We start from the raw sequence: 27,235 nt of genomic DNA, 5'->3' as shown, positions 1-27,235 counted from the left end.
AAAGAATTTAATTTATATCGAGTTATCTTTTTCTGATGTAGAAAAGCCATCTTGATAATATCGTATTCCCGAGAGGATGGACTTTTAATTCAGGTTCTTTCGATATATATAATAGCCACGAACGTGGTCACTCTATAACGCGAAATGACCCTTTTATGTGCTGAGATCCTCAAAAATTTATGTTACTTCCCGTCCAAGAGCAAATTACCGGATCCGGAATAATATTTCACGCTCCAATTGTGGTCGCAGATGATGTGACACTGTAGCAGATCATACGTTGGGAAACACCGCTGTCATCAATTTTATTTTTATTTGTTCCATCTCTTTTCATCATTATTTGTTTTCAATGAGAGGGGAAAAAAAAATCTGACTTAAACATGGATCACGTAAATTTATCAATTTTTTCTTAAATTTAAAACTTTCAAATTAACAAAATTTATTTATCTCACAATTATTTTATCGGAATTCAAATATATCTTTGAATTCTAATTTTCTAAATGTAAATGATTTTACACAAACATCGTCGTGTGTTTCTTACTATTGCTAATTACTTATACCATCTAATATCTTTGTTTACGAAACATACGAATACCTTATTCTTCGAGCGTTGTTCTATTATTCAGTAGTTGTGGTATACACATTAAATCTGGCAGTAAAAACATTTACATAATACTTTATGGGAGTACTATTCGCTGGCACATGGAATATTATAACGGTTATTTCAACTTCATAAGCTATTTCTCGTATTTCTCGCACAAAGAATTATGGGGATGTGATATAATATTATTTCAATCAGCTGTTACGAGCTCGGCAATGTTCGGCAAATGTCGCGTATCGTCGCGATATTTCGTGTCGATTCGTTCGTGACGCACTTACGAATTACGATATATCTCAATCAGCTGTTACCACTCGGCAGTGTTCGGCAACTGTCGGGCATTGTCGCGATATTTCGTGTCGATTCGTTTGTAATGCAATTCAATCCGCACTTCGAATCGTCTACGAATTTTTAATCAAATTTTTCCTTATTTTGTTCTTCTATTAATTCGAATTCAGAATTATAAATCCGCGGTACAAGATTTTCTTTTTCTTTTCTTTTTATTTTAAGAAAGGTTAATTATCCACACTCGTGGATGAATTAAATGTAAATTAGATGAAATTGTCAATTTGTTCGTTGAACGTCCGTTGAAGATAAAGTAAACGGAATCACGATCCGATGTGTACACTGCGAAATAAATCGATAGGTATAATAGACGAAGTCTAGAATTGTGTTTAATTTCGTTCAGTTTGAATAAACGAGACAATGCTAAGAAAATTGATTGCACAAAGAGCAAATTAATTTATTATTAAAGATACAACTCGATCAATCGGTTCTTTAAACTGGATCTTTAAACGAAAGGTTCGAACGAAACGAACGAGATGTGGCGAATATAATCAACTGCATACAAGAATTACACAAGAATCCTAAATTAGAAATAATAAATTTTTCAAAATGACACAAACCGTAATTAAAAAGAACATTCATAATAACATAACCTATAAAACCTTGATAACGAAACTATATACGAAAAACGAACACGAATTTCGTTCGCGATCTTTCTTCTCACCAATCTAAATCTATCACTCGCGACGAAAATAAAAGAAAAGGAATACTAATTCGGACAATTCCTCTCGATCTCGTAAGAATTCCCACGTGTGTGAACTATAAAATGTTCCACCATCCATCTTCGTCCACCCTGCCTTTCCTCCACGACATTCCTCACTCGAAACTCGTTTCATATTCAACGAATCGTCCAATTTCGACGAGAATCGTCCACTTTGTATACAGAGATAAATCCGCAACGGACCGTCGCGTCGGTGGGACGTGGGCGTGTTCTTTTCTCACAGCGAGAGCGGTCGCTGTGCCCCCAGGCGTAAACACTAACGCCGCCCTACCTGTTTTGCTTTCGATTTAGACGTTTCTGTTTGTGAATACGGAAACACAGAGGAGGCCCAGCAACCATTACACCTTCATTACTCGGCAAACAATGGCTGCTAATGGGAAAGCTCGTCGAACAAAGATTATACTCGGAATAGATGAGATGGAATAGATCACGGTTTAACGATAATTTTTTTTTCTTTTCTGCAGAAAAATAAATTAAAGTTGCAAGTTGATTTTCAACTCGAATGAGATTCAAATTTACTTTATTAAACGAGGGATTAAGTAGTCGATAAATTATTATTTTGTAGAGAGAATGATTCAAATTATTTTCAGTTCTTTCGAACTCTGCTTTGTAATTTTTGTAATTGTCTCACTCGAGATAGGATTTCTGTGCACTGTGATTCGACGAAAGTTATCCGAGATACAATATGTACTTCACTCGATATATATATATATATATACATACACAGTTCTCTACTGTTGAACAGCTTGTTGCGTCTAAATGCAACGTCTCTATTACAGATTTATAATCGTTCTTCTTATTACGTTCAACATATTTATTTATTGCATTTAAATAATTAAAAATATAATCAATAAATATAATCCTATTGTATTTCATATTTGAAAATAAATATTAACTCCACAATGAAGTATGAACGAACAAAATACAATTCTCCAATCTTTCAAAGTTGTACGATCCTCGAGCCTCGATAGCTTCCAGGAATAGAGCTCAATACGTAATTTAAGACTTTTCATCCACACGATGCTTTCTTCATTATTGGGTAATTCATGTTTTTAAATAAAAAACTTTTCTAACTATTGCCATCTATTGTTTTTGTATCATTGAGATTATTCCAATAATTTTTCTTTTCTTCTCGAAATTGTTGCTCGGTCAATGATAAACCTTGAACTAAAATAACTACAATAACTACTACACTACTGGTAAATTTGAACACGACCGAGGATCATCGTAGCAGCTTTATATATGAAAGGAAAGAAGGAGAGAGGAAGCGGAATCGATTATTATATCCCTTTTGAAGGAGGCATCCTCTGAAAGAACTTTTAAGATATCGGATCCCTTTTGAACCTGCTCGTACACAGAAATTCAAGACGGTCCGTAGTCCAATTTCCCTCGATCCTTTGCGAAAAAACCACTCGACCAAAATTTCCCTTGTCTTTATCCCTTGTCCACCGAAATTGTTTCACGAAAAAAAAAAAAAAAAAAAAAAAAAGAAATCTCTTAAATTTTTCTCACCTTCGATCTCAAATAATAATAATTTCAACGATTTTATTTCTCCTCGCTCTTAGGATTCCCTCTTAGAGAAAAAGTATCGAGCCCTCCTTCGTTAACATCCCCATTGTCCCACGGCCACGTTTCCATTGTGACAACACCCATCCCTGTCGTTATTATCAGAGTCGTTTAATCGATCGACGCCTCGATTGGCCTCTCCTCGATCGGAAGAAAGCGTCTCTCCTCCCCTCCTCTTTGCTCGAACACGTGTACACGTCGCCTCGTCGCGTCGTTCCGCCTCGACGTGCGCGCACACCAGGCGTAATGTTGTTTTTACTTGACCTGGATCGACGCGCGCGGCCAACGGTGGAAATTAAATTTCGCCCGGAAACGGTTCCCGGGCTGAATTTCCGTTCCCGGCCACGATTCACCATATTTTTCAATTCATCGATATTTATCCATCGATTTGTAGCTGTATTTATCATTCCAAGTTGCGATGACGCGGATGGAAAGGAAAATTGGGGGGGGGCGTTGAAGTAAGGTTAGGTTAGGTTAGGTTAGGTTCGTGTTATTCGAAGGATTTCGAAAAACGAAAAGCTTGAAGTTGAGGTTAATTTGGGGAAATATTTTCGAATTATTGTACATATTTGTTCGATCTTGTTGTTCCAAGGGCTTGAGTGATTGATTCCGTTCTTCGAAGCCAGGAATTTGTATTGAAAGAAATTTATTCGTATTTATAAATTATATCAGCAGATCACAGCTCTCGAGAAATTCAATTCTGTTCTGATTTTGCTGAAAGATGAAAGGAAAAAGTGTTAATCACTTGCCTAATTTTTCATTTCGTTTCGAAACAACGAAATAAATTAACGAGATCCTGGGACGAGCAATATTCAAATGATGAGATATAAAGACACGGAAGATTGGCGCTGTTCAAAATTTCGATTTTTCAATTCGTAGAAATCATTTTGACGTTTGCAAGATCGAAGGATGAATTGGACTAAAAAAAAGGATTAATCGCTTCTTTCCTTTTTTTTTTTTCCACGAGCGAATGGATTTCCTTCTTATTTAATTTCCAGCCTTAAATCAACGTTTCGCCTCCACCGGGGCGAGGAAAAGTAAGTTTTTCCTCGAGCGAGCGAAGATTATTTTTCTTGCAGCTGAGCCGGGGTGATTAAAGGATGAATCCAGCAAGAATTCTTCGAAGAACTCCCCGCGTGTAGATATAAACGCGGTATTATTTTCTAACTTCGTGTGGAAGGTGTCGATTGCCCTTTACGAGAATAGCCCGTGTCGGCCGATAAGTCGGCGGAAAATGGGAGAAATGTGTCCCGATGACCTCTCCTCGAGGCAAACACGCATTGGAACGAACGCCGCGCATGATCTCGATAAGATCGGGTTCAATTGATCAATTTCACGAGCGGCGAGTGTGTTTTTGTGTATCGAAAGCATGCTTCTTTCTCCTGATATCGTCTCTTGTTTTGAAACTACGATATATGTGGGAAATTAAAAGGATCGGATAACGTGGGAATAGTTTGATCTCGCGAGCAACTCGTACCCATCGCTAGTTTCGTTTCTTCGTCACTCGTCCATGCACAAATTATCATTCGCCCGTTGATTTTTAAACGATGAATGAATTTGGACGAATTTTTTTTTTACAGGGATTCAAGGTTACTCTTCCTTTCTCTCGTTTAGAAAAATCGCCATTCTCAATTTTGTCTAGACACGCGAGAAATAACGAACAGATAAGAAAACAAACTGGAACGTAATTTAATTTCGTAAGTATTTTATAAAATTCTCTTTATTCTATTCGAAGAAAAAAAAAAAGAAAAGGAACTTGCAAAGTTTCCAATTTTACTACTAGCCGAATATTAACTTCCTCTCTTCGAAGATTGGCCAAAGACCGACACTTGGAAATTTGCATCTCTTAAAGAGCACGATTTGCCAAACGCCGCGGATCCATGGATTCTTATCCGGGCCCTTGACCGACCATCGATCGGTGCTGCCCTCTCTCTCTCGACTCTCTTAGCGCGTTATCCTCTTGGAAGGGATGCCCTGTAATTGGCAGCGTGAAAGTTCGGCAACGGTGCGGAATTTTCGTTGGCCTCGTACGCTTTGGCCTTGTTATCTTGTATGCCCCTTATATATGTCTTCTTCTCGGCTCATTTTCGCAACTCGTCCGCTTTACACGTCTTTTTACTCCATGTAAACTTTCTCCACACCATGAAATATTATAATCTTTTTTTATGCTTGAAAGTACACACAAAGTTACAACTGTGACAGTTAATTGCAATCGTGTGTTGATCGAGTTGTTGTAAGGAAACAAGTAGTACAAGTAAATGGATGGCCGGCCAGGCCAAAAGTGTAGTAGAGTATATTTTCTTTTACAATTGAATAAACTTGCATTGCTATAAATGATGATGGATTACAACTGTGAAGTCGATCTTTAACGATACGACAGTTGTTAATTGCGATCGTGTTGATCGAATATAAGGAAACAAGTAGTGCAAGTAAATGGATGGCCAGGCTGAGAACGTAGTGCAGTAGAGATATTTCGAATATAGTATATTTTCTTTTACAATTTTTGAATAAACTTTCATTACAACTGTGAATTGTCGATCTTTAACGATACGACAATTGTTAATTGCGATCGTGTTGATCGAATATAAGGAAACAAGTAGTGCAAGTGAATGGATGATGAGGCCAAAAGTGCGACGTAATAAAGATATTCCGAATATAATATATTTTCTTTTACGATAAACTTCCGAAATAATCATGGATTACAACTGTGAAGTCGATCTTTAACGATACGACGATTGTTAATTGCAATCGGATATGAGGAAACAAGTAGTTCAAGTAAATAGATAGCCAGGCCAAGAGTATCTATCGACTCTATCTATATATATTTTTTCACAATCGAAAAGTTTAATAAAAAGACATTGAATATATTGTTATAAACTTCGATTATTATAAATAACGGACTCGCTTTAATGTTTTTCTTCAAATTTTCAACTTATTCACTCCTCTTCCATTATCACATCCCATAATTGTTACTACTCTACTAATCGTATAATCTTTCTGCTTTAAAATTCATCTTTCCGCGAGAAAAGAAAAAAAAAAAAACGCAAAGGACATCCTTTTCACTTCCCTCCTTCTCGAATCAGCCCGCCTGAACGTTGTCTAGCACCGCCCCTTTGAGAAGAAAATTGACGAAGGATCGACTCGACGCTTATTTTCGCGCGTTAATCCCGAAACATCTCCTCCCCTCCTCCTGTTTGAGACTGCACCCATGGCTTTAATTATTTTTCACGCGTCCTCCCTCCACGCTCACTTCAAATTAGCAGCGCGCGCGGCAACCACTTTGCCATCACGGTTTTCAGTTTCCACCCTCTCCCTTCTCTCTCTCTCTCTCTCTCTCTGTCTTGTTCCTCCCTCATTCTCATCGTTAACGTTTTCCCTCGCGAATGTATTCATTTTTTCTTTCCCTTTTTTTTTTTTTAAGCCTGTTTTGCAAGGTTTTAACATTTTTCCAAGCTCGCGTTTTCGGCGCAGCGTTAATTAATTAAAATTGACCCGGAATCCAACAGGACAGAATTATAAAAAAAAAATAAATGTGGCTGACACTGAAACTTTGAATTTTTCCCCCACGCTTCTTCTTCTTCTTCTTCTTCTTCTTTTGCACATTTCTTGTGCAATTTTTACGTTTGATCGAATTCTCACAACAATTCTTTTTCTTTTCAGGATAGATTTTTTTGTAGAATAAATTTCGATTCTATTATTTTTTTTTTTTTTCAAATTTTCATCGAGATTATTGTTCCGCTCGAACTGGCGATCGATAGAAATCTCAATTGAAATGGTCGTTCTTTTTTCCACCGGTTTGGTCGCTTGATTCCTTTCCAAGAAGTCTCGATTCCGCGAAATTTCTCTCAAATTTTTCTTACCAAGCCTTTTAACCCAATAAAAAAAAAAAAGGAAGGGAACGATGGACGTGACGATTCTATCGATCACGTAATCTCGTGTCAAAGCGACCTTTCGACAAGAGGGCAATTTACCAACGACGAAAGGGTGATCCCATCTAATGTCATCGAATTCTTCCTCTTTTTTTTCTCTCTCTCTCTGTCCTTTCTTTTACGAGGGTTAACGTGTCTAATATCGTTGGAAAAATTTGTCTCGGTTCAATAAGAAAACTCGTCGATGCGCAATAGTCTCGTAAAAAAGAATTACGTCCAGGTGAAGAACACCTGGAATCCACCCCTACTCTCACGAAACTTTGATACACGGCCGTAATAAATCTTTCGTGTAATTCCAAAATTAAATGTAACCACCAGCGGTTATAAAAACTTTCTCGACTGGTGAATCTTTCAGAGAAGTGGAGGAGGGGAAGGTTGTTAAGGAGAGATCGTGCGAAATGATGCAATTATCTTTGCATTCACGGATTGCTTCTCAGAAATTATCGTTAAAGTTTCTCGTAAAATTATCCATCTGTGTTTTTTTTTTAACTTTAACCAAACGAACCTAACCTAATTTTACAAAATCGTGAAATTTGACTTCTTAATCTGCTCGATTGGCCTCCTCTTTTCGTATCGAATGATCGTGTAAAGTCGTTGTCGATCTATCGAAGGAGGGAAATTCGACGAGGAAGCGTGGCGAATAATTCAACTTTGAATCATCGTTGAATGGAGAGGGGGGCGAAAAATGGGGGTGGTTGAAGGCGTTGAAAAGGCGTATCCACCTCGAGTTTTCGAAGGAAAGATACTGGACGGTTGAAGATAGAGCGTCCCTTATTATTGACGATGTCTTCGATTCACCGTTCAAACTTTCGAGTTGAGAGTGGCTTTCTTCCTTCGAGAATCTCCAAGAGCCATCTACTCCTGCCAAGATATTATTGCACTTCCGTCGTTTTCCCTCCGTTTAATAAATTTCAATTTATTATCACGCGATTTTCGTTCTACAAATGGAAATATAGTTCTGAATCTGAAGATATAAGAAACTGCAAGAGGATGATTGTTAATTGACTGAAAACAAACAAAGGATAATGAAAAAATTAGAAAAACTTAGGTCGAAAACAACGTATTTACACATATTCTTTGGCATAAGTTTTTCAATGAATAATTATTAAAGAATTTTTGAAGATATATCTGGATTTTGAAGAATAAAAGAAGAATTTCTTCAATACGTGAATTTTCTTTGGCATAAGTTTTTCAATGAACGATTATTAAAGAATGTTTGAAGATGAATCTTGATTTTGAAGAATAAAAGAAGAATTTCTTCAATACGTGAATTTTCTTTGGCATAAGTTTTCCAATGAATAATTATTAAAGAATTTTTGAAGATATATCTTGATTTTGAAAAATTTCGTCAATCTTCTTTGGCGTAAGTTTTTCAATGAATAATTATCAAAGAATGTTTGAAGATATACCTTGATTTTGAAGAATAAAAGAAGAATTTCTTCAATACATGAATCTTTTTTAACATAAGTTTTTCAATGAATGATTATCAAAGAATGTTTGAAGATGAATCTTGATTTTGAAGAATAAAAGAAGAATTTCTTCAATCTTCTTTGGCATAAGTTTTTCAATGAATAATTATTAAAGAATTTTTGAAGATATATCTTGATTTTAAAGAATAAAAGAAGAATTTCTTCAATCTTCTTTGGCATAAGTTTTCCAATGAATAATTATTAAAGAATTTTTGAAGAATTATCTTGATTTTAAAGAATAAAAGAAGAATTTCTTCAATCTTCTTTGGCATAAGTTTTCCAATGAATAATTATTAAAGAATTTTTGAAGAATTATCTTGATTTTGAAGAATAAAAGAAGAATTTCTTCAATACGTGAATTTTCTTTGGCATAAGTTTTTCAATGAATGATTATCAAAGAATGTTTGAAGATGAATCTTGATTTTGAAGAATAAAAGAAGAATTTCTTCAATCTTCTTTGGCATAAGTTTTTCAATGAATAATTATTAAAGAATTTTTGAAGATATATCTGGATTTTGAAGAATAAAAGAAGAATTTCTTCAATACATGAATCTTCTTTGACATAAGTTTTCCAATGAACGATTATTAAAGAATGTTTGAAGATATATCTGGATTTTGAAGAATAAAAGAAGAATTTCTTCAATACGTGAATTTTCTTTGGCATAAGTTTTCCAATGAATGATTATTAAAGAATTTTTGAAGAATTATCTTGACTTTGAAGAATAAAAGAAGAATTTCTTCAATCTTCTTTGGCATAAGTTTTTCAATGAATGATTATCAAAGAATGTTTGAAGATGAATCTTGATTTTGAAGAATAAAAGAAGAATTTCTTCAATCTTCTTTGGCATAAGTTTTTCAATGAATAATTATTAAAGAATTTTTGAAGAATTATCTTGATTTTGAAGAATAAAAGAAGAATTTCTTCAATCTTCTTTGGCATAAGTTTTTCAATGAATAATTATCAAAGAATTTTTGAAGATATACCTTGATTTTGAAGAATAAAAGAAGAATTTCTTCAATACATGAATCTTCTTTAACATAAGTTTTTCAATGAACTTTTCAATGATTATCAGAGGACGTTTGAAGATATATCTTGATTTTGAAGAATAAAAGAAGAAGAAATTCTCCGATACATGAAAAAAAGGAAAAAGAAAAAGAAAAAGGAATTTTTAATCTTCTTTTCACTCTTCTCACTGTTTCAATCTAAAGGTTTATCGATTTTATTTCTCATTCTTTTTTCATACGTGGCGCAAAATGATCAATGTCACACGAGCCGAGAGTGAGACAATTGATACGTGATTTTGAAATACGTGAGTTTACAACAGGTGTTTAAATTGCTGGCTGCTCTTTCTATATACATACATATATATATGTATGTATATCTATACGTTTCATTAAGAATCAATGTAAAATGCTATTAAAACAATTGCTGGTATTTTTATCCCTTTCTTGCGTGTAAAATGTCCACGTTTGAAATGACGTGAATTCGATGAAAATAACGAAGCTTCTATCTATACATTTAATTCTCTCAACGTTTCACAGCGCTCGGATTAAGGAAGTATTTTCAGATTAAAACGAATCCATCGAATTTTAGTTTTCGTTATTACTTCGACTCCTGAATTAAATATATCGAGACGCTTTTAAACGGGTGAAAAGTACAATAAAAAATAAATGTAATAATAATTTACATAAATTCTAACATAATAAATTTAAACGAGATTAACTTTAAATCTTTTTTCCACACGGGTCAAGTTATTTAATTTAATTTTCAAAAATTTTCTTATTAATTAAAATAGCTTCCAAGCTCCATCTTTAAAATATGTGTTTAAACTAAAAAAAAAAAAAAAAAAACACTGAATGTATCGAGAAGTATATTCTTCATTTTTGCAACGCAATTTAAGTAAACACTTTTCAAAATAGGGGAATACGGGTTGAACGTTTCATATCTCTTCCGATATATATTGGAGGTAAACACGGAGGCAAACGAACGAAACAGGTTAATTAAAAGAAAAAAAGGGCGTGTTCCGTTAATTAATTAACAGGAATTGCGCGTCGAATACAAGGCCTGTGAAAATAACGCAAGGGGGCACAAGCCGGTAAATTTGTCGTAATTCTCTCATTTATTTCACTCCAGGGAGCAAACCATTCCTCTGAACACGCCGCCACCTTCCCGCCGGATTGTCTAATGAATTATCGAGTCACGAGGTTCGCCCTCTGTTGTTGTTTCGACGTACTACCGTTTCACGCAGCACCGAAACGCTTCTGTACATCCACGATGATTTAAAGGACACGGTTTGCCTGTGAAGCCCGCAACAATTTGCGGAAACGTCGTTGCGCGGCGAATAAAATATAATTTGTTTGCCAGCGCGAATATAACTCGATAATCTCTTCGCACGAATTCTACTCAAGATAGCGGAAAATTCGACATTTTCTCGATTCTCGAGAGAGTAGTAATTCTTTGATACTTTATTCGAAACTTTTTATTATTAGCTCGATTACTTTGTTGGATAAATGTTATAGGATCGAGATTTAAATCTCGTGTATTTATGGGGTATTGGTATTCAAAGTTGAAGATTTTTCGATTCGAAAATAGTTGACTTTTTTGCATCGTTCGAAACTTTTTATTATTCCGAATATTTGATGTTAGATAAATGTTATGGGATCGAGATTTAAATGCATTTATGGGGTATTGAAAATTGAAAATTGAAAATTTTTCGATTCGAAAATGATTCTTTGATTTCTTTGCATCGTTTGAAACTTTTTATTATTCTTAGCTCGATCACTCTGAATATTCAGTGTTGGATAAATGCCATAGAATCGAGAATTAAATCGTGCATTTATGGGATATTGGTATTCAAAGTTGAAAATTTTTCGATTCGAAAATAGTTCTTTGATTTCTTCGCATCGTTTGGAACATTTTATCGTTCTTCGATTAATTCGATTACTTAACAAGCGTCGCAGGATCGAGACTTTAAACCGTGTATTTATGAACTATTGGTATTGAAAGTTGAAAATTCTTCGATTCGAAAAATAGCTTTTTGAATTATCCGCTTGATAAATTGGATTATTCGAAACTTTCCATTATATTTTAATCATCTTGGTTATTGCAAGCATTAAACAAGTGTTGGAGGAACAGTTAAACTTTATTGAAATTCGAACTTTTTTCTTTTTTTTTTTTTCAATACGAAAATAGTTTCTCCACTTGACCGAATTGGACCGTTTGAAACTTTCAATTACTCTTAGCTCGATTACCTCGATTATACTAAGCTGTCCGAATAACTGCCAAAAGATGAAAACTCAAACTGTGCACTTAAGCAATATTAGTATTGAAATTTAATCCCGATATGGGTCGGTCAGACGTCCAACGCTCGTAGCTTCGTATTTTGTGTGGAAAAGGACAGCATGTGAAAGATAAACACAGTTGTAAGTCAAAATAAACATATCGATTTCATTTCATGGGGGAATCCACTAGCCTGCTGGAAGCCGTCTATCTTGATCGTCGCTTTTTGGAACTCGATCACTGTTCGAAATTGTTTAAACTTCAGAAAATGGCAAAAAATAGTTTGTTAGAAAAAGAAATAAACACAACAGGAAAAGTCTCGTTTTAACGTTCTGTTCTTTTTCAACGTTTATTCATTTTAATTTTCCGTGGTTTAATTTCTGTGAGCACCGTGGCGAAACTTAATTTGATATAACCACGTATCACGTGTCCTTCTTACTCTTCTTCTTCGTTATGCTCTTCTTCTTTGTTTTTTTGTACAGCGAATTTTTCTCGTTTCGAGATGTCGTTTCGGGATCGCAGAGGTCGAGAATGGAACAAAACAAATGAAGGCTTTCTTCGTTATGATCGAGCGTTAAAAGTTGTTCAAGTAAATTCAATATTGGGATCAGATTTAAATTTAATATAGGGAATTTAAAGCTTATGGAGATTCGATACAAGGTAATTCGATACCTTGGCGAAAAATTCCATATTTTCGCGAGGATTACGAAATTGAATAAAAAATGAAACCAAAGAAGAATATTCGAAGTTTTTTTTATATATTTAATAATTCGTAATTTAAAAAAAGAAGAAGAAAAAATCTCACGTTGATATAACAATATATGTATAAAATTTTTCTATTAAACTTTCTTTATATTCTCAATAAAGAGTTCATCGTATTCACACACGCGTATGAGATTGGAAACGAAATTTCGATTAAAATTGAACTAAATTTAAGATATTACCATTCAAAAGGAATAATTTTAATTTCGTTTAATCGGCTTAAGTAAATTGGCCAAATTGAAATTAAACATAATTAAATCGATCGACATAATTTGTCACAAGGTGTAAATAATAATTTCGGTTAATTTCATTACACGGTGAATTTGCTATAAATTTGCTGGGGTTTGAATCGCAATCATCGCACCTGTTGTTATTGTTATAATCGAAATTGGCTGGGGATTACAACCGACTATTGGCGCAGCCATTTCAAGAGAATAGCGGCGAAACAATCGAAGGAATCGGGCAATCGTAGTTGAAGATGATGTCCCAAGACATTTTAAAGGAAACACGTTTTTGGAATTCGATTTTTCGAAAGAAAAATCATCAATTTTTAAAAAGATTTACACGAAGATTTATTTTCATTGATTTCGAATTAGAACGATATCCATTGATTATTAATTCGATTTTAAAAGATGAAAATTCGGAATCTACTTTAAAAGAAGCGTCTATCAATTCTCTCTACCATTCACTTGATTACTAATTCAATTTTAAAAAATTCTATTACTTACTAATTCAATTTTAACTTCAAAATAAAAATTCTGAATCTAGAAAGAAATTTGTTTATTAATTCTTTACTAATTCAATTTTAAAAAAAATAAAAATTCTGAATCCAATTTGAAAGAATAAACAAGTAATAAAAACTCTTTCAAGTTTCTCATGAATATTCGCTGCAAATAAAATAACGTATTCAAAACCACTGATTTAATTTTACAAGACAACGAGTATACCTCTACTCCACTTCCATTTTACGTGATAATATTCATTTCAAAAAAAAAATCCCAACTTTTTCTAATCCATTTCGATTGCCAAAATCTTCTCCCCTCGCTTGGATATTCGCATATGCGATTGTACGAAATTGTTTCTGAAACGTTTCGGTTAACCGTGAAATTAGGAGACGCGGCGTGCGCGCATGCGCGGCTCACTGCGAAACTCGCGAGAAGAAAGTCGCGTCCGATCCATCGAAGGATTGACAGCGATTGAGTCGCGTGTAAAGTCGGTAAAAAGTCGGTCGCGTGTTGCAGCGTCACACGCTCGGGGTGGAGAAACACTTTTCTCTTTCGCGGAAAATACAGTGAAAGATATCCGAAGTCGGGATTCTGTCGGAGAGAAAGTAAAAATGGAAACGTGGCGTGCCTCGTATTTTCTTCCACCTTATTGCGATTCTGAGTGTGTCGAGGAGTATCGCGTTTCGAATTTTCATTGCATAGATGGCGCATTCGTATACGTATAACACTCGGAATGAAAATATTATTGGGAATTATTTAACCGTGAAATTTCATGGCTTTTCGATTCTTAAAATTCCGTGGTGAAAGTGAATGATGTGGAAATATTTTCAGTTGAGTGTTTGTTCGTCTAGAGGTTTCGTAAACACTTTATTCCGATTTTAGTCTTTCTCCTCTCTCTCTCTCTCTCTCTCTCTCTCTCTCTCTCTCTCTATCTCTATCTCTATCTCTATCTATTTATCTATCTATCTCGGTCTCTCTCATAACTGTTTCTCGAAAGATCGTTCGTTTTGTTTTGTTGCTTTTATTTTTCTCGTTTTAGATTTATTTTCGAGTATTATTTTAGCAATGTTTCAGAGGGGAAGAAAGAAAAATTTGAGATTGCAATTGATTCGATAATTTTTGAAAGAAATAAGACGAAAAAAAGAGGAAAAAAAACACGGAGGGATAATTCCACTTCGCTGACAATCGAAGCGGTGAATTAAATTCTATTAAACGCAAGAGCTCCCCTGTCATATTATCGGCAAGAAGCAAATTGAAGGATCGGTGGGTGATGCTAATTGGAAAGTTGAAAGATAAACTCGTATCAATTTAAAAAAAAAAAAAACTGAGAGAATAAAAAGAAATTCAGAAACAATAATTTTTGACGATATCGTTCGATTAATCGTATCGTTCAAATAAATTAAGTTTACGATACAGGTTAATTGAAATTGAATTATTATCGTGACCATTCGCATCGTACGAGTGAATTCAAATTAAAAACGAGCCATTTTTTACAAATAGAAAAATACGAATACAATGAAATATAATAAAAAATCGTCACATTTATATTTTCGTAATAAAGATTTTTATATATACAATTTTATTTATACATATTTTTGTAGCTTGAATGATCTCTCTTAATATCACTTCGACAGAATTTAGAGCAGCGAAAATTAATTAATTCGAATAAGCACCGGAAACTGCGCTTCAACACAGATAATCACTCGAATTTCGATTTATCGTAACATTCATTCGTTTCACGAATTTATCGCTACCACGTTGATTGCAACGTTCACAAAAATGAACTGTTCTAAATCCAATTTTCTAGGATTCTTGTTCGGCCGAAAACATCGCTTTGTTATTTGTGCATTACTCGATTTCATCCGGTTTCTTTCAATACACGTCGCGAACATTATATTATATTTTACAAAATTACATGTGTATTGCTCGCGTAAATAAACAACTATTTATATATCGTCGTGTCGAATATCGTTAATATTTACGAGATCTTTAAATGATCGAAAATTACTTTATTATCTGTTTCCAATACTTGGAAAAAAACTTTCAAGATTGCAGAAAAATCAGATCAGAAAGAATTTATCGATATTTCTAGCTAGCACGTGATCGGAATTGGGATGGAACGATATTCGAAAAAAATTTTCTAACCTAAAAATATTCTGGAACTTAATTTTTACCAAATATTTCTCCCAGAATGGAAAACGAAAAGGAAAGAAAAAATTATCGATTTAAATATTAAAAATTAAAATCGACGATGAATCGAAGCTGCAAATTAAATTCATCATCGGGTGTAAAACAATCTTTCATCGAATAGTAGTCGGGCCGGGAGATAAATTATTATGCGACACACGTTCCCGGCGAATTAATGGACGGCGAGTCGTTTTAACGATGGCTACGAAGCGTCTCGTTACTTTATTTCTACGGTTTCACCGTTGCAAAGTTATTATTTCCACCGCGCATTAAAGCGGCGAAATATAGGGACTCGCGATAAATCGTGCCTCTCTCTTTTCGCTGCCTTCATTTTTCGGCTTTTCGCGTATTTTTATTTTTTTCTTTCTCCCCTCTTTTTTATCCTCTCTCTCTCTCTCTCTCTCTCTCTCTCTCTCTCTCTCTCTCTCTCTCTCTCTCTCTCTCTCATTTTCATTCCGCGATTCGGAATCGGTGCGCCAGAAAATCCGGAAAAATCGTTGTAACCGGTGATAAATACGGTGTTGCGAATAAAGAGGAAACGAAAAAAATTGGAACGATCGTCATTCGCATGGTGTATGGGCTGTCGACGAGATTGCTGTGCGATTTAATCTCGATCGAGTCGAAAACTTTCAATAACGTTCGTTCTTCGCTTGGGAATAATTTAATCGATTGCGAGCGTTTTTAGTTTACGCGTTTCGTTTAATATACTTTTCGTGTCGTATCTCGTTTATTTATTATCGATGGGAAAAAATCTAATAGCGAGTTTTGGCTCAGTCGATCGCATTGCCATCTGTCGTGTAATATCTATAATGGACTCGAACCACGCGAATCGAATGCGAAAAGGGCCTCGGTGACGTCAGTTAAAAGAAAAAAAAAAAATTCATTTGCCAATATTAAAAAACATTAAAAGTTGTAACTTTTCATCAGTTTTCGAGATACTGAATGAATGATGAAATTTACAGCGTATTTATAAAAAAAGAACGTAGAATGTGATAAAATATTTTAATCAGAAAAGAATTGGAACGAATTGAGGTATTTCTCTTTTTAATGGAAAAATATGAATTTTTATACATTTGTAATAATGATTTTTGGGCCAGTCGACTGCATCGCCATCTATCGTCTAATATTTACGATCCAATACAAATTCGAATAACACAACCAATCATTTCCATTATTTTTCATATAATGTAGATTGTTATTATTAATAATTAATGATGCGTTAAAAATTATTTTCATCCTTATTTTAAATCCTTTCGAAAATAAACGAATCAAGACAAAGCAATCGGAATATTGCCATCATTCAATAAAGAGATACAAGTGAAAATATTTCTCGAAAAAGGGTGCGTTTACCGGCTGTAAAAAGCGACGGTGTTAAATCTAACAAGGGTTGTAACTCTCGTCTCATAAATTTCGATCCGTCTTTCCTTTGAATTTCGAACAGTTCGGTTATTTCCTTCTTCTCCTTTCTTGAATTATTTAACGACGCGCATAAAACTTTAATCCTTTATTTATCCCATTTTACTTATCTATTTAATTCGTAAATTAATTATCGAGAAATATCTCATCGACGAAAAGGGATCGCCTTTTTTCTTTCTTTTTTTTTTTTTGAAGAGATAATTCTTCTTAAAATTATCACTTTACTTTCATTTTATATTTTATTAGAAATAAAGTTTAAAATACGAGAAATCGGAACGGGATCGGCGTCATAATTTCCATGGAAATAAATAACATCGATCGACTCGAATTCGCAACATTTTTTTATTCTTTAAAAAAGAAACTTTTTCTTTTTCCCCTGATCACATTTTAATCGAAAATAAATTATGGAAAGTATATCGTGAGTGTGACGAGTTAATTATGCACGAGAAGGGGAGTAATTCATTCGCGATATTCCACCCCAAAGGGGAAGCAAGATCACATTCTTCCTACTTAAATGCACCCCTGAGCACATCTTGACGACGCGCCACGTTTATTGGACTCACAGGGTGAAAGGAATCCTATCGTTCCTCCAATTTTGCTCAGTTTTTCCTTCACTTTTTTTTCGTGATAAATGAAAAGAAAAAAATTTCTTTTTTTTTTTTTTTTCAAAAAAGAAGTTTTTTATTCGATTCTACCTTCTGTTCTATCTCATTTTTCATTATAGTACGGTTACGAGAGAAAATATTTTGCAAGCAAGAAAGAAAAAGTAAATAGAAAGATATTTCGAAAGGAGATTTTAAAAGGCAATATTTAAATACATCTTTCTTTTTTTCTTTTTTTATTATCTTTTATCTTAACAGGTCCAAGTTAATTTTAAAAGTCAGATTTCGTATTACTTTTTTTCGACAACTTTAGAGAGCGAAATTTAAAAGTAGTTCGAACTTAATTTTAGGAGTTTCTGGTTTTTTTTTTTTTTTTTTTTTTGAGAGCGAAATATAAAAATGGCTTGAGAGCAACATTTTGAAAATGACTTTGATGTTTTTTGCTGTAGTTTGAAAAAAATGTTTCGAAATACGACTTTTTTTTTTTGTTACTCTTTTTAAAGCTAATCTTAAATGAATATTTTCCTCTCCCTCTTATTTTTACCGATTGAAAATCATCGTTTGTTTTTTTTATCTTTGGGCGGTTTGAAATCAAAAAATTTTTTGATAGCTCGAGATTTGTATATCGATTTTTTTATTATTATTATTTTCGAAATCTTTAGATTCAATAACTTTATTATTCTATTTTCAACCTCGTTCCTATATTATAAATCATATTCACAAGAAACATTAATCGATGCTTAAACCAAAAAAATACCAATCATATTATGAAAAACATTTGAAATTTAACAAATAATAATTATAACACGAAACAACGAGTTCTTCAATTTTTCTCAAACCTTCAAGTGTTCACAACTTTTCATCAAACGTGCTTCTTTTTTGTAATTCAAAGCTTCACCTTTCACCCTGATGAAAATATCATAAAACAGTAATGTTAATACACTCACACGCGTTCGCACGCACAAACGAAAAAAAAAAAAAAAAAAGAAATTCATTTAAAGTTTCACAATTTCCATTAACCAATCTCTCTCTCTCTCTCTCTCTCTCTCTCTCTCACTCACTCTCACACGTTCATTTCACGAAAGGTAAAGCGCGCGAATCGTAAAATAGTTCCATAAAACGGGTGAAAAGCCGTTCGAGGATCCATCGAGTTTGGAAAATATCCGTCCACGGACTTTATCATTTTCGCGATGACAAGTTTCACGAGACGATTGTTAATGTATGATGGATTCAATGGATCATCATACGAGCGCGTGTTTCGGCCCCCTTCGAAGGTTTAATTAGCGCCGAGTGCGCTCTCGATTCGATTGGGCCTGGGAAGATTGTTTCGAAAAGTTTCCACCGATGACACAGTTCCCCACAAAGGAATGGAACGTTCAATCCAACAACCGTCTGTCATGTGCTTCGAAAGAGAGGAGGAAGAGGAGGATTGGGGGAAAAATTTATTTATTTCTTCTCTTTTCTTTTCTTCTTGGACATTGTAATTCGACAAAATTATTAGTCCAAGTCTGTCCACTGTTTCGCACATTGTGCCTCGAGCAGCAAAGGGTTAAGGGTTTGCACGATGTGACGAAATGTGTGTAACGTCGTGTCTGAGATTTATAACGAGTTTCGTGCAATTTTGAATTTTGCGAAACTTGAAATTGCAATTTCTTCGAATCGACTTTGTTAAATAAAAAAAAAAAAAAAGGAAGGGTCTCTGGTTTTTTCTGGCTGATCCAATCTCGTTTCTTTCGCCTGGAGGGGAGAGGAAATTGAGATTCTTTCAATCTTAGATATTATACTTTTGATGAGTAACTGACTAAGAAGAGTTATATATACACTCGAGAAAAATTGAATAATTATCTCGAATTCCCTGTTCTCTGTTTCTTCAACATCATCGTCGTCAAACAAATTATCCGTTTTAAAGATCTTCATTCGATAATCCAATCTTTGCTTAATTCGATTAATTTGAAAAGCTTCGTTCGAAAGTAAGTGGAGAAAATCCTGTTACTTACATCACATCGTTCATCTTCTTATTCACGTGTCGAAATGAAAGGGTTCGATCAATGTTTGTTTCTCGAGTAGAAGAGCTTCAACTTTTTACCCGAGGCGTTTCATTTCCCTTCTTTCATCCTCCTCAGAATAATAAATTAAACGCGTGCGTAAGAGTGTTAACGAAGGAATTGCTTAAAAAAAAAAAAAAAAAAAAAAGGGATGCAAAAGGAATTTATTCGATAAATTTGTTTTTCAAATAACTTTTCGACACGAAAAAAGGGGAGAAGAAAAAAAGAAATATAAGGAAATTCATTTGAGAGAGAGAGTAATGCTTTCAACGAATTCCTGAGAAACTTTATTAACATCAATGTCCATGAGCTTGAAAAAGAAAAAAAGAAAAAAGATACCGAATAAAAAGGCTTCCACGATGAAATTCTTAAATTCAAACTCGTCATATCGAAATCGAAGGAGATCGGCACCGATAGCGTGGAACAAAATTCGTGGATCCAAATCTCTCGACAATTTTTCCATTTTCACAAAAGAGAATAAACAAGAACAAATTACGAGGTAGTCCTAAAAATGAGACAAAAAAAAAAAAAAAAAAATCTGAAGTCCAATCGCTCTTCGATGAAATTATAAGAAAAAGAGAAAAAATACAATGGCAAAATACAATAACGATAAAAAAAATATCCTCGCAAATCGTAGACAGCGTAAAAACACGCGGGCCGCGCGAAAAGAGGAAGCCTCTCGGAAGGTGGAAAGGTTTGATCGTCCCAATTAACAGGCGACGCCTACGCAACCGAACGAAAAAGGACAAACTAATGAAGCATTAACCCAGATAGAGATCCACTCTCCCTCTCTCTCTCTCTCTCTCTCTCTCTCTCTCTCTGTCCTCCGTCAAAATCACCCCTCCCGTCCCTCCTCACCCGGTCCAGCCCAAGAGGCAAGAGTCCCTCACTGCGGGACTTGAATCCAACCGGCTGTGAATCGCGATCACCGCCGATCCTCTCATCCCCCTACTGTCACGTCTTCTCCGGGGGTGTGTCTCCTCGAAGATTCACCATATTTACAAGCGACCACCACCACCGCCACCACAACCACAAGCACCACCCTTCTCCACCACTTTTCTTTCCACCACACAACCACAACCACCGCCACCACGTTCTCTCTCACAAAAACTTTTCAACTTTTCTCTCTCGCTCGCTCCCTTGTCGCTCTACTTGGCCGCGCACGTGCCGTGTCGGATCGGCACGAATTTGTTTGCCGCGCACGACTCCTTTGTCACGCGTGTTCAAAACCTCGAGCGGGATCGCGAGATTTAAGGAGAGGAAGCGGTGGTCAAGGAGGAAGAAAGCAGCACGGCGTGTGCACGGCGAGGAGGGAATGGAGACGAAGAGGAGAGGAGAGAGAATCAGAGGGGGGCCGAGAGGAGGAGACAGGAGCGGTTCTCTCGGCTCGGGGCGCGAGAGAGTACTGAGTTCCCCCGAGTGGATGGAGCCCGTTGAGCTGCGGGCAGGGGAAAGGGGGGCTACACTCTAGGCGAGGTGGAGGAAGGGAGGAGGACGGAAGAGTCCGCTCTCTCTCTCTCTCTCTCTCTCACTCTCTGGTGGAAATCGACGCGCGCGCGTATTTCGAGCGTGTTCTCGGTGTTGTTTCGCTAGGAGGGGGAGGCTTAACAGAGGGATAGGGGGACGAGTCGGTTGGCCGAGTGGCACTCGGGGCCTCGAACCCGACGACTCGTCCTGCGGGACGGAGTCCCCGACGCCTTCGCCGGTTGTCCACTGATCCGCTTCGTTCCGTTCCGTGGGATACGCCAAGTTTTCGCGTGGTCGGAGGAGGGGGGAGTAAGAGATCATTTTCAAAATCGTGTTCATGAACTTATATCGTGTTTTTTTTTTTTGCTTCCGCGTTCTTTGAGTTCCTTTTTCTTTCTTTCTTTTTTTTTTTATTGAGCTGGAGAGGAACATGTGTTTATCGATTGATTAAAATGAGTTTGGAATTACAGATATTTGGTTTTGGATGATTTTGGTCGTGGTTTATCTCGGGGAGAAGCGATGAGAATTGGAATTTCTTATATATCCGTTTGTTGAGCAGTAGGTGCTTTGAACTTGAACAGTGGGGAGGAGAAGTTTAAGTAAAGTCGTTGTGTTTTGTGCGTGCATGTGTGTGTGTGTATGTGTGTGTGTTTTAAGCGTCGTTTGGCTGGCAAGAGAATGAAAATGGAAGTGAGAAAGGAAAAAGTGGAAATTGTATTGCGCTTCTTTGAAAATTAGAAAGTATCATTTATCAATTTTGGGATTAAATTTGAATATTATTTACTCTTTAAGAGTTTAAGCGTTTTTTGGACACTTGTTCGACATTTGCCGCAAAGTCTACGTCGATCAATTTTGAATAAAGGAGGAATGATAAATTCAATTTTAATATAGCTAATTCTTTAAAAATTACAAAGTATCATTTATCAAGATTCTTTTGGGATTAAGTTTCAATAATATTATTTCATAAATGTAAATTTTAAATATAAATCATAACTTTAATATTATTCTTCTTTCAAAATTAGAAAATATCAAGATTCTTTTGGGATTAAATTTTATTACTCTTTAAATAGACCAATTTCCAGTTGCACGCTTATCCAACTGTAAAATTTGACTACTGACTGATTTTGAATGAACAGAGAAATGACAAGTTTAACTTTAATATTCCTTTTCTCTAATGATTATAAAGTATCCTTTATCAAGATTTTTTTGGGATTAAGTTTCAATACTATCATTCCAACTTTAATATTGCTCTAAAAAAAAAAAAAATAGAAAGTACAATTTGAATTAAGTTTTCAAGTGTCGTTACTCTTTAAGTATATAAGTTTATACAAGTTACTTGGACGCTTATTCAACATTTACCAAAATCCACGGACAATTGTTGTCTGCATACAATCCTCGTGCACTGTTCGTTAACAATCGCCACGGTTTATACGCGCAGACTACGTTACAGATAATGTCGTGCACTCACATTTGGTCCGATTACCGGCCAAAATATGGATCAATAGTTATTCGCAAACTGCCCGCAGGACTTGTATAATATCTTCCGTTATCCACACGAACACGTTTTGCGGACAATCATCCATCGATGTAGATCTCAAATCTACGAGACACACTCGATCGAATCATTTTTCTGGAAATTAAAAATCGACGAAAATATTCTCGTTGCAATAATAACAAAGTCTCTTGTACAAACGAATTTTTGATATTCTAGTGTAAAAAAAAAAAAAAAAAAAATTTGCAGTTGGAAACAATTTTCTTCCCTTTTTTTTTGCCAGCTGAATCATCGTGAACATTGACCCCGAATCTCTCGAATCCAATAATAAAATGCTCGAAGAATATCTCTCGCGCTTAATTTTTCACCGCTGCCAAGACATAAGAATATTCCCGAGTCACGATTCTAATTCGCTTCTTTTCCTCTCTCTCTTTCTCTCTCTTCCCTCCTTCCTTTCCCTCTTCAAACTCTGAAGAGAAAGCATCGCTACATTTTTATCTTTGAAGGCTGAAATAACGCCACGTGTGTGTGTAACTGATCGCGATGGATAAAGTCGATTCCACTGACAGCTTCCGTTTCTTCTCCTCTCCCTTCCCATCTCTTCATCCATTTCTCAACTCGTTGATCAGCTCGTTGGACAATTCTTCGAAATTAATCCTACCATTTCTTAAAATGTTTTCTCGATAGTTTCTCCTTGTTTATTTGCAATCAAAGTTTTTCCAAACGATTGTTAACAATTCGAATTGTAATTGGTGAAAAATTCTTCGAATGTATATATGTATATATTCGAATATGTATGTGTATATATATATATATTGTTCGGAAAGTGATTTCGTTTTTTTCACGCGAGTGTCGCTAGTGTTGAACGTTTATCCAGCCAACTTCGTTCCAAACCATGTTGTTGTTATTACATTTCGAGAGTTGGCATTCGTGGTTTATTTATATGAAAAATTCGTTCGATTATGTGCTAGTGTGTTTTTCACGCGTGATAAACAAAGATGCGAGACCGAAAGAAACATATTTCACTTTTTTATTATGGAAAAGGTAAGAACGCTGTTCAAGAGAAAAAAGTTATGCGAATTCTATAGAAAAGGTGCATAAACGGTACGCCAGTGCGTACCGAGTGTACTTTCAAGATTTCGTTTCGACAATTTCGACGTTAAAGACGCGCCATGTTCCACCACAGGTAAACCAGTCGAAACTGATGAAAATAAAATAAACGAATTCGAGAAATTGCTACGAAATTGAATTTGTCGAATTCGACTGTTCATAAAACGAGTTAGTGTTTCATTCTCGTGAAAAAAAACGAAATTACTTTTCGAACAATATATATACATAGTCTTCGAACTCTTCGAAAAACTGCCGTAACTAACTTCAAAAGAGCATTCTACTTCTTCGCATTCTGCCTGATAGATTCGCTCGATGTTCCAGAAATTCTAAAACTTGCGCGCACCGCCATTACGTGACGTTTTATTTTTCCTCTCAGCAGAAATATATCTTACCATTTTTGTTAACTTTTCACGTTACGGTTCTCGAGTAGTAATACTCGTCCCTCATCGAGGAAATGCATCGTGGCCTTGATATCGATCTCGTTTCGAAACGGTAAAATACGACGAGAGAAGAAAGCGTAACGTATCTCGCTTAGTTTCGGATATATTTGAGCGCATTGATTAAAACTGCACGCCTTTTACACACCGGGTGGCCCACTTCACTCTTCTTTCTAAATATCCTTTGAACGTCGTTGTTCGGATTTGATCGCTGAAAGAACAGGTTTATTTTGCAACGATATCTTGGTTACAACAATTATAATAAAATTAAATAAAATTATTATTTCGGACTGTTTTATCGTTCGAAGTATGATCGTTTGTTAAATCAAAGATAAAAATAGGTAAATTTTAATTGTAGAAATTACAGTGATAAATCACTAGTCCCAGGCTGGCTGGTTGTCTCGTGTAGCAAGAGGTATCATGGGTATCGTAAATAAGAAGAATTTTTATTGGAACAGAACGTGAGAGATAGGTGAATATGTTAGATAGATTTATCTGATACGATAAAAATACAACTGAAATAATACGATATAAGTAATTGCAAATATTATTTTAATATTTTCTTCATTTTTTTTTTTTTTTAGCTTTTAGCTTTTTCTTTGTTCCTTTATCTATTGTGGGAAAATTGTATGGTAAAGTGTGAAAAAAAAATAGGTTAATTACACTGTCACTGTATCAAAAAGGCTCTGTGTAATAAAATATGTAGATTAAAATACGAAAGAACGTAGGATGTTATTTAAATTGATATAGTCCTGTTTTTCTTTCACTCGATGTTCTTTTTTATGTAAATAAAAAAGAAATACGAAGAAAATTTTTTGGATTGTAATGAATGAGCTAGAATGGGATTAAATTTCAAATTCTATTATTCCATAAGGGTACAGTTTGAGTTCTGAATCTTATCAAAATATTATACAAAGAGAACTCTTCACAATTATGATTGAGTCATATTAGAAAATATTAGAATTATATTATGCTATTTCATAAATACAAGATTTAGGAATTCTCTTAAATGTCAATACTATTGTTCCATAAAATTTAGGAATTTTCAACATTTATTTATCAATACAAAAAGATTATTTTATATTTCAATACTATTATTCCAAATTAAATACAAAATTTATAAATTTTTGTGTATTTATTCATAGAGTATTATTGTATATGTGCAAGATTTAGGAATTTTTGACATTTATTCATCAATACTACTCTATAAATGCAAAATTTAGGAATTTTTTGGCATTTATCCATCGATAAAAAAGAATTCTTTTAAATTTCAATACTACTACTTCATAATTGCAAAAATTTGGATCCTGATTTTTTAGCACTTATTCGTTACATATACTAAAACTTAAAATAAAAAAGAAAATCCTCTCATTCTCATATTCAGATCAAATTTCAATATCCCTATTTTATAAGTGCAAACTTTGTGAATTCCAATTTTTATTATTATTCAATTGCGTGTTATTTTTCTCACAGATTTTCTATGCACCTCAAAAAAATTTCAACCGCGTATAAACCATTCCTTTCCAATTTCGCAGATTTTTGAAATTTTCCCTTCGAACGACAACAAAACCAACCGTCACGGTTTTGATAAATTCTTTTGCCTTATTTCGCGCCTCGACCTCGTCGATACGAATTTCTATCGCGTATTTTCCTACTCGTGTCCTACCAAATATATACACGATTCCATTTACATTTTAAAATTATTAAATTCTACGGTGTAAAAAGATACGCTATAAATTTTCGATTTTTCGAGATTTCTTTCTTTTTAAATAAAATTTGATTTCACAACGACAAGGGATCAAGTTGTACGTTCAAAAATGATCGGAAATGAAATTTTGCCAATCGGCAAAAGGAAATTTCTCACCGACGATAAATGGATTTTCATAGATAAATTTAACCTTCGTAACGTAAATAGCACGAGCTCGCAACGGATATTCTAAAAACTGAATTTCCAAGTTTTACAATTTTCCATAATTCTATCGAATTGAATTTTTAACCTTATCTCCCTCCTCCCATCTTTGCCGCTCTCGACTCGAATTAACCCTTTGCACTCGTATCTATATTTAAGAAGGTTACCAATCAATTCGAAATTTTTTTTTATCAAAATGAAAACATCTTTCTGTGAATATATTGCAAGTTGACTTGCCGTTTTAATAAAAAAAAAAATTGAAAAATAAAATATATTTATTATATATATTTTATTATCTTATTATTATTTATAATAATAAGATAATAAAATAAAATAATAAAAGGATAGCGACATACGAGTGCAAAATGAGAGATACAAAAGAAGAGGCCAAAAGGAGAGCTCAAATGGTGATCATCAGCCTGGCGAAATGTCTTCAGATTTTTCCCTCTCAGGTTCGTCGAGCTTGAGAAATTAAGCTTACAAACAATTCCATTTGTCCAATTCCGGTGTCTTCGGTGTCTCAAGATTAATTCGTTTCAATAAGGCCGAAACTCTACACTCTCTTAAGTGGGATATACGGATTCGGTTAACGGGTTAACGATTATTAATGGCAGAACGGGATAAACCTCTGCTGGATTGTCTGCGTGGCAACCGAGCGTGTTACCAATACTTGAATCCGACCGACGGTGTCTGTATTGCTTGCAACGAGCAGCTGAGATCATGTGTACAGCATAAACTGTCCAGTTTCTAATGAACCGAGATTGTATCGAGATTGATTGTTGATCTATTTTTTGGACGACAAGCAAAGATTTCGATTCTCTTTCTATTTGTCGATTCGATATTTCTTAAAAAAGGAAAAAAGAAATAATCGTTGACGGATTTTTTTTTTAAATATTTGCTCGTTACTTTTTTTCGAAAATTAAAATTCGAAGGATATATTAGGTGTGCAAATAAGTTATTTCCCCCCCTTTTTTTTTCCAAATTCAAGATTTTATTACATAAATCAGGGACCAAGATTACCCAATTGTTTCGGATGTCGTCCGCCAATCTAATTCGGCGTCGGATTTTCGTCGAGCGATTCTTCTGACTCACCGTCGTCGAACTTTCTCGATACACTCGAACGATCGTCGTCTTTCGAATTAAAATTTCCGGCTTTGAATCTTTGCTACCACTTTTTC

General features: G+C 34.8%; 2 protein-coding genes across 2 annotated transcripts in view; one reads left to right on the top strand and one right to left on the bottom strand.

Moving 5' to 3' along the window:
* LOC100870144 (uncharacterized) overlaps window positions 1–20,914 on the bottom strand; it is a 53,280-nt gene extending 32,366 nt beyond the window's left edge. Inside the window, exon 1 of the mRNA XM_086906271.1 lies at window positions 20,501–20,914. The gene's annotated coding sequence lies outside the window, so the exon portion shown is untranslated. The remainder of the gene's footprint in view (window positions 1–20,500) is intronic.
* LOC100864473 (midasin) overlaps window positions 1–27,235 on the top strand; it is a 102,970-nt gene that overhangs the window by 42,605 nt on the left and 33,130 nt on the right.

The sequence above is a fragment of the Apis florea genome, unplaced genomic scaffold (genome assembly GCF_048593485.1).
Source record: "Apis florea isolate Af1SG1 unplaced genomic scaffold, ASM4859348v1 contig_2492_pilon, whole genome shotgun sequence".
NCBI lineage: Eukaryota > Metazoa > Arthropoda > Insecta > Hymenoptera > Apidae > Apis > Apis florea.
This window is presented reverse-complemented; position numbering and strand designations above follow the sequence as displayed.